The sequence below is a fragment of the Rhinolophus sinicus genome, linkage group LG10 (genome assembly GCF_036562045.2).
Source record: "Rhinolophus sinicus isolate RSC01 linkage group LG10, ASM3656204v1, whole genome shotgun sequence".
NCBI classification, from domain to species: Eukaryota; Metazoa; Chordata; class Mammalia; order Chiroptera; family Rhinolophidae; genus Rhinolophus; species Rhinolophus sinicus.
This window is the reverse complement of record NC_133759.1, coordinates 21,400,225-21,413,360: the sequence shown is the minus strand read 5'-3', so window position 1 is coordinate 21,413,360 and position 13,136 is coordinate 21,400,225. Positions and strand designations below refer to the sequence as shown.

The 13,136-nt window shown below is 38.6% G+C and overlaps 1 long non-coding RNA gene across 2 annotated transcripts in view; it reads left to right on the top strand.

Moving 5' to 3' along the window:
* The window catches only part of LOC141567196 (uncharacterized), a 43,439-nt gene that overhangs the window by 22,560 nt on the left and 7,743 nt on the right, over window positions 1-13,136 (top strand). Inside the window, exon 5 of one of the 2 annotated variants that reach the window (XR_012489639.1) lies at window positions 12,734-13,134. The exons of the other annotated variant lie outside the window; for it this stretch is intronic. This is a non-coding gene — a long non-coding RNA (uncharacterized LOC141567196). Of the gene's footprint in view, window positions 1-12,733; window positions 13,135-13,136 lie in introns of those variants that run through there. 2 annotated transcript variants of the gene reach the window in all.

The window sequence follows — 13,136 nt, the reverse complement described above, 5'->3', positions numbered from 1 at the left end:
ACTAAGACAGCAAGCAGTGATTTTTTATGCTTTGCTCTGCCTCTCACAAACTGTGTGATCTTGTACAGGTCACTGATGCCTCTGAGACTCATTGGTGAAATGAAGGGATTCAACTAGATCTTCACTATGTAATAATTAGCACCAGAACCTATGACTATTAACATTTAAATAAATTAGATCTATTAAAAAAGAATTGAGAGTTTCTGGTCAAGATGGCAGTGTAGGTAAACATTATGCTCACTTCCTCCCATGACCACCTCAAAAGTACAACTAAACTACAAAATAGTCATCACTGAGAACTGCCTGAACTGAAGTGTAGCTGAACAGAAGTCCTATCACTAAGGATAGACAGAAGCCACTTTGAGACTGGTAAGAGGGGTGAAGTTGCAGAAATGGCTGGGCCCACACGCACATGTGACAGTTAAAAATCAGGAAGGACGTCTTGGCTTCAGAGGTCTCCCTTGAGGAGTGAGAGGTCCTCCCCACACCAGGCTCCCCAGACCAGGGTTCCAATATGAGGAACAGAAGTCTACAACTTCTCGCTGTGAAAACCAGCAGAGATTTTGGCCGAGTAAGACAGGGTTGCTGAAGTCCCAGGTGCTCTTCTTAAAGGGCCTGCTCACAGACTTACTCACTGATGGTCTCACTTGCTCTGAGCTCCAGCACTGCGGCAGCAGCTTGAAAGGCACTAGACACTATGGGAAAGAACTGAATTGTCTGGCTTCTGGATGAGGGCAGGAGGGGCAGCTTTCTCCCAGACAGAAGTGCTGGCAGAAGCCATTGTTCCTTTGTTGAGCCCTCCCCCAGCCTTGTGCACATGCAGGTAGGTACCATATCTGAATCTCCATTAACCTGGGTAATAGCATTCACCCCACCGTGGTGATTCCCTGAGGCCCTCCTCCACCCAACTTGCAGGCCTACCCAAGCTGTTTCCAGTAGATTTTCCATACAGCCTGTCTTGGCTCATGCTGCAGACTTTCCTAAAATCTCTCACAGGTTCACAAACCCCAAACAAGCAGCGTCCGCCCTTGACATACCCTGTACCTCTTGCTAAGCAGCCCCAAACCTGGCACTAGCAGCAGTAGGCCTCAGTTAACAACTTAGCATCTCCCAGGCACCTCCAAGCCCAGCAAAAGTGTCAACCATCTATAGATTACTTTATAGCTTATAGTAAGTGGCTCCGTGCAGGGCACAGGCAGAGGCTGACCTTGACCTGCACCAGACACTTCCCCCGCACCCCAGAGAACCCAGAACCAACATACCTGGTGGCCAGCTTCAGAGCACACTAGAGCACCACCCAACCACTTCCACAAATGACATACCCAAAGGGCAGACTGGGCAGGAAACAGAGCCCTGCTAAAAAGTACCCTGATCCCTAGGGTCAGCATCTGCACACAACTCCTTCACTGTAGTCATGGCCAGTCCTCACAACCAATCTCCTGAGGATCAATCCCTGCCACTGACATGTCAACAGGAACCAAGTTTCAACTGCAGTAGGAAGGTACACAAAACCTACACGAGTGACACACCTGGAGCACCCAGACCAGGGAAACTGTACCACTAGGTCCCACAGGAGACCTACTACATAAGGCCACTCTACCAAGACCAGGAGACATAGCTGCTCTACCTAATACACAGAAACAAATAAGGAGAGGCAGCCAAAATTAGGAAACAAAGAAATATTTCCCAAATAAAAGGTCAGGACAAAGCTCCAGATAAAGAACTAAACAAAATGGAGATAAGCAATCTACCAGATGCAGAGTTCAAAACACTGGTTATAAGGATGCTCAGTGATCTCAGTGAGAACTTTAACAAATTGGAAACATAAAAATGGAGATAAAAAACATAAAAAAGAATTAATCAGAAATGAAGAATACAATAACTGAAATGAAGACTACATTAGAAGGAGTCAACAGTAGATTAGATGAAACGGAGGATCTAATCAGTGATTTGGAAGATAAAGTAGAAGAAAACATCCAATCTGAACAGCAAAAAGAAAAAAGAATCCCCCAAAATGAGGATAGTTTAAGGGACCTCAGGGACATCAAGTGTAACAATATTCATAGGGGTACCAGGAAAAGAGAGAGAGAGAGCAAGGAACTGAGAATCTCTTTGAAGAAATAATGACAGAAAATTCCCTAACCTGGTGAAGAAAACAGACATACCAGCCGAGGAAGCACAGAGAGTCCCAAACAAGATGAACCCAAAGAGGCCCACACCAAGACACATCATAATTAAAATGTGAAAGGTTAAATACAGAGAGAATCGTAAAACCAGCAAGAAAAAAGCAATTACCTACAAAGACACTCACATAAGACTATCAACTGATTTCTCAACAGAAATTTTGCAGGCCAGGAGGGATTGGTATGAAATATATGAAGTGATGGGAAGCAAGGACCTACAACCAAGATTACTCTACCCAGCAAAGCTATCATTTAGAATCAAATGATAGATAAAGAGCTTCCCAGACAAGAAAACCTAAAGGAGTTCATCACCACAAAGCCAATATTACAAGAAAAGTTAAAGGGACTTTTTTAAAAAGAAAGAAAAGAAAAAGGTGAAAAATATGAAAAATGAAATGGCAATAACTACATCTCTATCAACAATTACTTTAAATATAAAGAGATTAAATACTCCAATCAAAAGTCGTAGGGTGCCTAAATGGATAAGAAGACAAGACCCTTACATACACTGTCTACAAGAGACTCACTTTAGATCAAATGACACACACAATCTGAAAGTAAAGGGATGGAAAAAAAATATTTCATGAAAGTGAAAAATAAAAAGTTGGGGTAGCTATACTTATACCAGACAAAATAGACTTTAAAACAAAGGCTATAGAGACAAAGAATGACTCAGTAATCCCATTTCTGGATATTTTTCCGAAGACACCCAAAACAGTACTTTGAATGGACACGTGCATCCATACATTAATTGCAGCATTATTTATAATAGCCAAGATATAGAAGCAACCTAAGTGTCTATCAATAGATGAATGGATAAAGAGGAGATGGTACAAATATATACAGTAGAATATTACCCAGCCATAAAAAAGAATAAAATCTTGCCATCTGCAACAACATGGATGGACCTAGAAGGTATTACGCTGGGTGAAATAAATCAGAGAGAGAAAGTCAAGTACCAAATAATTTCACTTATATGTGGAATCTAAAAAATGAAAGAACAAACAAAAAAGAAACAAACTCATAGATACAGAAAATATTTTGATGGTTGCCAAATGGAAGGGGGATTGAGGGATGGTTTGGAGGGGAGGGATTGAGAGGTACAAATTGGCAGTTACAGAATAGTCATGGGGATGTAGAATATAGCACAGGGAATATAGTCAATAATATTGTAATAACTATGTATGGTGTCAGATAGGTACTAGATTTATCAGGGTGATCACTTCATAAGTTGTATAAATGTCTAATCACTATATTGTACACCTGAAACTAATATAATACTACACATCAATGGTAATTGAAAAATTAAAAAGTATTTTTAAAAAATTTTAATTGATTAAAATTAAATTTAAGAATTCCATTTCTCAATTATATGAGCCACATTTGAAGAGCTCAATAGCTACCTATCCAGTGACTAACACACTAAACAGTGCAGATATAGGACAGTCCTATCCTTGCAGATAGTTCTATTAGACCCAGACTGATGCACTCACAGGTCTTTTTCAGATCTAAGACTCAAAGACTCTACCTAGGGTAAGAAAATGAGCTCATCATAGGCTGAGAAGATGAGCAAATGAATGAATCTGTGCAAGATTTAGCATAACTCTGGAGAGAGAAGTAAAATGGCCACGTATTGTTAAGAGGTCCAGATACACTAAACATAAAACAAAACAAAGAACTATGGGGTATTAGTGATTTGTAGAGTTTTATTCTGTCTGGAATGACCTTGAAAGCAAGAACATTTAGCTCTAACGTGGCACTGTCAATATCCTGGCTGAGTGCTGATGAGACATAATGTTTGATGTCTGCATTGGGTTGTATTTGGCTGCTTTCCCTGCACCTCATATCTACACAGCTGTGGCCAGTTTATCAGTGTCTCCCTGGCTGGCTGGTACTAGAAACAGAAACATCTCCTCTGAGGCAGCACCCAGTAACACTGTCCAAGACCAGGCACAACCCAGGCCAGAAATTCCCCTCCGGGCATCTGAGGTCACACTGCCTCCATTGTCTGGAGCAAGGCTTCTGAAACAGAGTGTGGTGATGTGCTCTTCGTCATGATCCTTTGTGAGGAGTGTTGGCAATATGTTCCTAGTAATATAGTACCAATGCCTGCATACTATTTTTTGTTGTGCTATCATTATTTACTAACAATAGCAATGTGTATTTATTGAGTGTTAATGATGTCCCAGGGACTGTGTTCAATAGTATGTATCTCATAGCTCACTCATTCCTCAAAGCAACCCTAAGAGTGAATGTGGCTGTATTTTACCACTGCCCTGGCTCTGAGTGTCTACAACGCCAGCCTCATCACAGAGCAGAGAGTTTCGGAGTGGTATGGGTCATGTGGAATATGTCACATGAGTACTACAAATGTTGAGGCCCGATACACATCACTTCTGCTAGATGGTTATTAGGCAATAGCATCTTGCTGGCTGCTGAGGCTGGGCTGTCTTCCCAGGACTCCAAGAGGCGGGATGACTAGTGCAGCTCCTTAGAAAAGGCAATACTTCTCACTACAATGGAAGCTGGAGGCTCCATGGCACTAAGAGCCCATACAGCTTCCTGGTACCAGCAGCAGATGGTGCTCATGCTGGCTGGTGGAGGCTTCAGGACTCTGGGTCTCTACATGGACCACCTAGATCTGATCCTTCCATTCCGGGACCCATTGGCCTATTCCTCCAGGCCATAGCAATGGTAAAACATACCCCCACAAAGTCTAATTTCATAGGGCGATTTTGAAGAATGAATGAGATATGAAATCTATCTCCTTTTGTGTGGAGCTTGGCATGTAGCAAACATTCAATCCATAACAACTGCTATTATATCGTTGTTGTTAATAATAGTAATGGTAGTAATAGTAATGACGATGATAATATAAATATTGGCATTTGATTGTTAGTAACTTATTCTTTGCAACTCAGGAATCTGATCCAGTCTGTGTATGTGAGTGTTGTGAAAAAGTTGAGATAAATATTTGCTCTGACCCATCATGCCTTCTTCCATGCTGTGACCCCCACCTCACCTCAAAGCATATATATTTCAATTACATTTTATACATGTGGAAACTGAGGCTCAGAGAGTTTAAGGAAGTTGTCCAAATGGATACCTCTAGTAACATCAGCCTTACTCTTTGATTTGCCATACACATTCTTGAACGGGAAAGAGAGGGATGAGGGTGACCCCTGGGAGTAGCACACCACCCAAAGGTAGCTCATGGCAGTGTGCTGGGCATGTGGATGTATGCGACACAGCTGAAAAATAAGGTTTCTGGAAATGGAATGTGTCATTATCAAGAATGGCTCACAGGCAGTGATGATGTGGCGTCCTGATGGCTGAGGAACAAAAAACATCACCCAACCAGCAGTCATATAGTCAGAAAAGACAGTGACAAAAGATCAGGGTGGCTCGTCTCAGGAATCCAGTTGTTTGCTTTGTTTTACATAAACCCAGCTTGAAAGCCACAACCAGATAATTCACTTAATGAATAGAGGAATGTGGAGTCAGGATCTGTGATAGTTATCTAACAAATACCCCTCAGGGTGGAAGGCCAGTATGGACTTTGGGCTTCCCTTGTCCTCCTAAGACCTTGGATCAACTCCAAAATGATTTCTGGTGCGTAGGCCTCACCCCAGGGCTTATTCTTCATTCTGTCATTTTTATTGAACTGTTTGTATTGCTTTTCTTCATGGACAGGCCAAGGGCTACTTTCCTTGTCACTAAGGACACAGTGATAAAGTTCAGCCTTCATGTGCCTAAAGCGTACATTTCTTGTAAGAGCAGAGAGAGCCAGAGGGTGTGGCTTTCTCAAGAGTCATTAGGGTGCAGAACTTAACAGCTCGAACTCTTGGGCCAGCAGACCAGGGTATGAATCCAGTCCCATTTTTCCTTAGCTGTGTGATATGGGACAAGTCATTCAAACTCTGTAAGCCTCAGTTTCTCTCTGTGTTAGGTTGGAGTAATAAGAGTATTCATCTTCCAGAGGGGCTGGGAGGTTTTAATGAGCAAAGGTCTTTAAGATACTTGGCACAGTACCCGGCATGCGGTAAAGCAGGGTTGCCATTGGCAGTCCTCAACTATCCAAATAGACAGTTGTCAAAATATTTAACAACTGCAGGAGAGGGTATGGACTCATGAGAATGGGTGCTGTTTTAGTCAGCATTCATTCTAATTGGTTGATACTAATACTGTTTTGGTTGTTAAATATTCTGTCTGCCACTTTTAGTGTTAATCATGCAATAAGTGTTAACTCTGATTATTATTACTGTTGTTCTCACAAGCAAGGGGATCAGGAATTCACAGGGCAGAGTGTCCTGTACAATTTGTACCCATACATTGTATGTTGTATTCCTGAGTCTCCCATCCCTACCTCTTCCTTGTTGCCAGGGGGAGACAACGTCACCATAGCAAACAGCATTCACGTGTCATCCATCAAACTCTTCAATGTGTCACCTACAGTGTAGCAGATGAGAAAAATCCTTCAGTCCCACAACTGAATGCTTCCAAGAGTACAGAACTTCATTACTAAAAAAAAATGATTATGTATCTTCATCAAAGAAAGGCACTTTTTCCTGTCCTTTTCATGCTCAATGGGAAAATGATGAGATCAAGAACATAGAAGACAGAACTAGCATGTGAGAAGGCAGAAAAAAGTGATGGGTAATCCCTCCCATTTATTAGAATAAAAGTTGAAGTAATAATGCCACCTCATATTCAAACAATGGATTTATTCATTAAAATCTTACAATGGCCTGGCATGGGAAATAAGATTATTTCCTTCATCATTTGCACCAAAAATGGTCTGTTGATTCTCCTCCAATGATTCCTTGCATTATCTGATTTATTGGAGTTTAACGGTAACAACTGCTTTGCTACTCTGTCAGTTTTTAATGTGAGTTCTATGAAGGACACTAAAAATACACACAAGCGCAGATGACACGAGAGGTTAAAAAATGCATTAGATGTATATGAATCTCATTTTTCCTAAGACCATTACAAAGCATCATTTTATAGTTTTTCTGTGAGGTTGGGAGTGGCAGAGCACCCCCTGCCCATTCCACAGAGAATCGGAGCCTTAAAAACAACTTCACTGTAGTACATTTTCAAGTCTCCGAGGTCAGATTTTTCTATTTGAACTGGCTATTTCATTATTATATTTAAATGTGTTATCATTTGTCCTGGAATTGAGCTAAACATCACTATTGTCAGTCTATTCATATAAACCTTCTCTTAACAAATAAAGAGGGAAAGCCAGGTTCCAAGGCAGATGTAAACTGTGGGAGACAGAGCCTAGAGTGGCTCCAGTGGATGCCCTGCGTCATGGTCTTTCCTCGAATGTGGGAGGAACATATTACTTGCCAGTATCTAACCAATAGAATATATACTTCTGAGATTATAATATGTGTGGTTTTAAGCCCCACATATTTATGATAATTTGATACATAGCAATAGAAAACCAATACATTAATTTCTTCAGTCAGCAGCTATCAGATGATTTCATTTGTGCCTAGTACTGTGGCAAATTGCATGGTAGTTATGACAGAAATATATGACCTTTTTTCTGCTTAGCAACTAGTTGGAGAGAGAGAATCCCAGATAGATGGAGGAGGTGACATATTTTATGATTTCCCTGAATCTCTCAGATGAACACACAAAGTAGTTAGGCCACCAAAATCAAACACCCATAGGCAACCTCTACCATAAAACTACACGGCAAGGTATCCTCACAAACTCCAAACACAGGTGGGTGAGGACAAACTACTCAAATCTTCAAGACCCATGGAATAAGGAACTGTATGAGACGACACGGAGGTAAGGCAACTGGGCTTCTGACAGCCCTTAAGTCACCGACAGGCATTTGCCAGAAAGCACAGTGCATCAATCTGAGAATAGCCAATAAAAATGGAAGGGGATCCCACATGATCCAATTAAGGGGTACATTCTAGACGGTAGCAAAGCAATAGGGTTTGACAGTGCTAGAGCCACCTGGGCCCTGAAAACTCAGGAAAACTAACAGACAGACAGGAACTCCCTTCCCAGGCAAAGCCCAGCAGTGAGGAGAAACTGCTGGTTATAGAATTCAAACCGAGCAGGACTGAGATCATGGGGACAAAGGGAATATAAAAAGTGTTCAGATATTAGTAAGGAAAGAAGTAATCCAGATATATGCGATTTCTAAATTTTTTTTTAAATTAAAGTTTATTGGGGTGACAATTGTTAGTCAAATTACATAGATTTCAGGTGTACAATTCTGTATTACATCATCTATAAATCCCATTGTGTGTTCACCACCCAGAGTCAGTTCTCCTTCCATCACCATATATATGATTTCTAAGTAATTTTTTAATCAAAGAATAAATGACAAGGATATACTAGAAAAACATTTTCAACTGAATGATAATTAAAAATATGTCAAAACGTGTAAGGTGCAGCTAAAGCATGGCTTAGAGAAAAACATTTAAAGCTTTAAATGCCTATATTACCAAAGAAGAAAGTTTAAAATCAATCATTTCAATTTCCATTTTAGGAAGCTAAGAAAAAATAAATGTATAGAAAGAAAAAAATAAAATTGTTCTTTATAAATCTATTGCTTTGGATTTTTCTTATTTTTTCTCACCAGTGTTTAGTAGTTTTCATTGTAATGGCTTTGCACAAAGAACAGAAATCAATGAGATAGAAAACACACAAAACCCAGAAATTTAAAAATCATAAATGTGGTTATTTGAAAAGATTAAAAAATGTGAACAGTGCTGTATGTACTGTTAATTGGGTGCAAACTCTTAAAAACTTCCCACAAAAAATGCTCCAAGGCCAAATGATTTCATGAATGAATTCTACCAAACATTGAAGTAAAAAAATAATACTAACACAAACCAACTTTTAGGAAAGAGAGGACAAGTTAATGTATCCATCTCATTTTCAGACTGGTATAACTCGTATCAAAATCTTACAAAGACATTGTAAGAAAATTACTGACCTCCTAATGAATATATATACAATATATATACAAAAAATATTAGCAATTCAAATCCAGCAATAAGTAAAAAGGATAATCTATCATGACCAAGTGGGATTTATTCCAAGAATGCATGATTGAGTTGACATCTAAACATCAGTGTAATTTATGAAATTAACAAAATAAAGGAGAAAAATCATATAAGCATTTTAGTAGATGCATAAAAAGTATTTGAAAAAAACACCCACTCATAATAAACTCTGTCAGCAAATTAGAAAGACAACTTTCAGGATGGCTCAGCTGGTTAGAGCACGAGCTCTGGACAACAGGGTTGCCGGTTCAATTCCCACATGGACCAGTGAGCTGCGCCCTCCACAACTAGATTGAAGACAACAAGCTGCCACTGAGCTTCCAGAGACGCAGCAGGATGGCTCAGTTGTTTAGAGCACAAGCTCCCAACAACAAGGTTGCCAGTTCAATTCCCGCATGGGATGGTGGGCTGCGCCCCCTGCAACTAAAAATTGAAAACGGTGACTGGCCTTGTAGCTGAGCTGCGCCCTCCACAGCTAGATTGAAGGACAATGACTTAGAGCTGATTGGCCCTGAAGAAACACACTGTTCCCCAATATTCCCCAATAAAATTAAAAAAAAAAAAAAAGACAACTTTCTAAATCCAATAAACAGCATATTTAAAAAACCTACAGCTAACAATATACTTAATGATGAAAGAGTAAATCTTTTCCTCTCTAAGGCTGGAAACAAGGCAAGCTTGTACATTCTTATCATTTCTTGTCAACAGAGAACAGGAGGTACTGGCCCCCCAAAAGGGCAATAAGTAAAAAATTTAAAGACATCGGCTTGGAAAAGAAAGGGGAAAAGAATTCTCTATTTACAAGAAACATGATTGTCTACATAGCAAATCCCAAGCAAGCTATAAAAAAAAAATACTAGAATTAATAAATGACTTTATCAAGCCTTTACGATACAAGGTCAATTGAATACCTATTTGCTAGCAACAAACAATTGGGAAATGAATTGTAAAATATATTATTTATAATATTTACAATACCATCAAATCATAAATGACTTAGAAATAAATTTATTGAGAGATGTGCACAATCATTACATTGAAAACTGCTAAGTATTGTTGAGAAAAATTAAGGACAATCTAAATAAATTGAGAGACATACTATATTTGTGGGTTGGAAGGCTCAATATTGTTAGGAAGTCCAATGTCCCTAAATTGTTCTATAGATTCAATGCAATTCCAATTGACAATCAGCAGTTTTGTTTTGTTTTTTTAAAGTAATAATGTGTTTATTTTAAAATTTATATGAAAATGCAAAGGATTTAAAATAGCCAAAACAATTTTGGAAGATAATAATGTTGGATGGTGTGTTGGCTTTGTAATGTGCCAATTTGTCTAGGTTGAACTACATTTTCCAGAATTCCCTTCCTTGCATGTTTTCAGGGCCTCAAGAAACATGATTTTGTAGGTAAGATTTGGAGGGCAGAAGTGACACAGCAGGCATATCAGGGCAGACATTTTTATAGCTCATGCACTTAGTTCTTTACTGTTGATCTGTGCGATGGGAACGTGCAGCAACTAGGCCGGCACCTTCTCCTGGATCCTCCTGTAGTTTCTCTGAGTCCTGGGCCAGGTATGTGTTTTACTCCATGATGAAGATACCAGCTTCTCTTGCAGGCATATACTTCATCACGATTATTGTATACAGTGAGAACTGACACAGGGTTCCAATTCATACTGATGGGTTCCAGCTTGTCTGGCTCTTCACTACTTTAAATCTATTTTCCCTTTCTGACTGCTTGCCCCATGGACACCAAGCTCCAGATTCTGACGTTAAGACAACAGTCTTACAGAGCTTGTCTAACCAGTTACCATAATCACATACAATCCAATCCTGTAACAAACATCTTATTAATTTTATATAAACTCTAAGAGGTTCTGTTTATATGAGTGAACCCTAATACAGAGAACTTATACCAAATAATTTCAAGACTCACTGCAAAACCTCAGTTATCAAGGAGCAAATGGATCAGTGAAATAAAATAGAGTCCAGATGTAGACCTACAAATCTATGGTCAACTGAGTTTTGATAAAGGGATTAATGCAATTCAATGGAGGAAAAGATAGTCTTTTAACAAATGCTGGAGAACTGGATATATGTAAGAAAAAAATGAACTTCCATCTCTGTATCACACCGTACACTCGAATTTGTTCAAAATGGATCATACACTAAAGCATAAGAGTAAAATCATACAACTTCTAAAAGAAAACATAGAATAAAGATCTTTGTGAACTTGGGATAGGGAAAATTTTTTTAGATAGGACACAAAAAAGCATTATGCATAAAAGGAAAAATGATACACCTGAATTCGTTGAAATTAAAACTTTCTGGTCTTTGAAAGTATTAATGAAAAAATAAGCCACAGACTGGGAGAAAGTCTTCACAACACATATATCTGACAAAGGATTTATAGCCAGAATATATAAAGAACTTTTATAATTCAATTAGGAAACAAACAACTCAATTTAAAAATGGTCAAGTCAAAATAATTATAATTTTAAGATCTCTTTTTTCCAGGTGTTTGTTGTCTGTTGTTTATTCTAATATGGTAAGAAATTGGTCAGTTATAAGTAGGGAAATGATAATTTACACAAGTTAACTTTTTTCTATTTCCTGCAACTCCTATATCAGTGCTGGCACATTATTGAATAAATTAACAAATTAGTTCATCGATTGTTAAAAAATGGTCAAAAGTCTTACACATGTCACACACACAGATACGAACATATATGTGGCCAAATAGCACATGTTAAAGTGTTCATAAAAGAAATGCAAATTAAAACCACCATGAACTTTCACTTCACGCTGAATATAATGGCTAAATGAAAATTCCGGTAATAGTATATGTTGACAGGGATGGGAAGCAACTGTAACCTTCATAAATTTTTTATTGGGAGTATTAAATAGCACAACTACTTTGGAAAACATTTTGACAGTTTTTTATAAAGCTAAACTTTATACGCATACCAAATGATCCAGCAGTTCTATTTCTATGTATTTATCCAAGATCAATAAAAATATATGCTCAATAATATATTTGTATGCAGATATTCATAGCTTTATTCATAATAGCCCCAAACTGGAAAGAAATCAAACATATCCATCAATGGGTAAAGAAATAAGCAAATTATAGCATATTTGCATATTGGGGCTCTACCCAGCAATAGAAATGAATGGATTATTTATATACACAGCATCATGGATGACTCTCAAAAATATGTTGAACAAAAGAGATCAGACTCAAAAGAATACATAGAGGATGACTGAATTTATATGAACTTATATGAGTCACAAACAATGTACAGTGATATAAGTCAGATCAATGATTGTCTAAGGGGAAAGAGGGAATTTACCAAACAGCACAGGACATTTTTTATATCTTGATTGGAGTGCTGTGTGCATAGTATAAACTTTGTCAAAGATCTTTACCTATATTCTTGAAATTTGTGAATATTGTATATAAATTATACTTCAATAAAGTTGATTTAAAAGAAATTTATATTTCCTAGGTCTGTCCACTGAAAAGGCCTAGCAACAGTGACCAACCCACGACCAATGCGTAGCCCTAGCATCCAGACTGGGAGGCCTTGGAGAAATGGCCAATTCCAATCAGAAACATTATATATTTCTCTCTATAAAAGGACTCCACCACAATTTGTCATGCCAAAAAGCAAGGTAGCTCTAAAGACAACTAGGGTGGTGTCAAATGATAGATGCCTTGAACGCATGCCCGGCCACTCCCCACATCCGGAAAGAACCCTCATGCTTTCTGCAGTGTGGTACTTCTATCCTTGACAGTTTACTAAGTGACATCAGCTTCATGGCGGAGGGAGAATCTCCTTTTGTCTCTCCGTTTCAATCTACAAGGAGTGGAACATCTATAACTCAACAAAGGTTTCTCTCCTCTATACA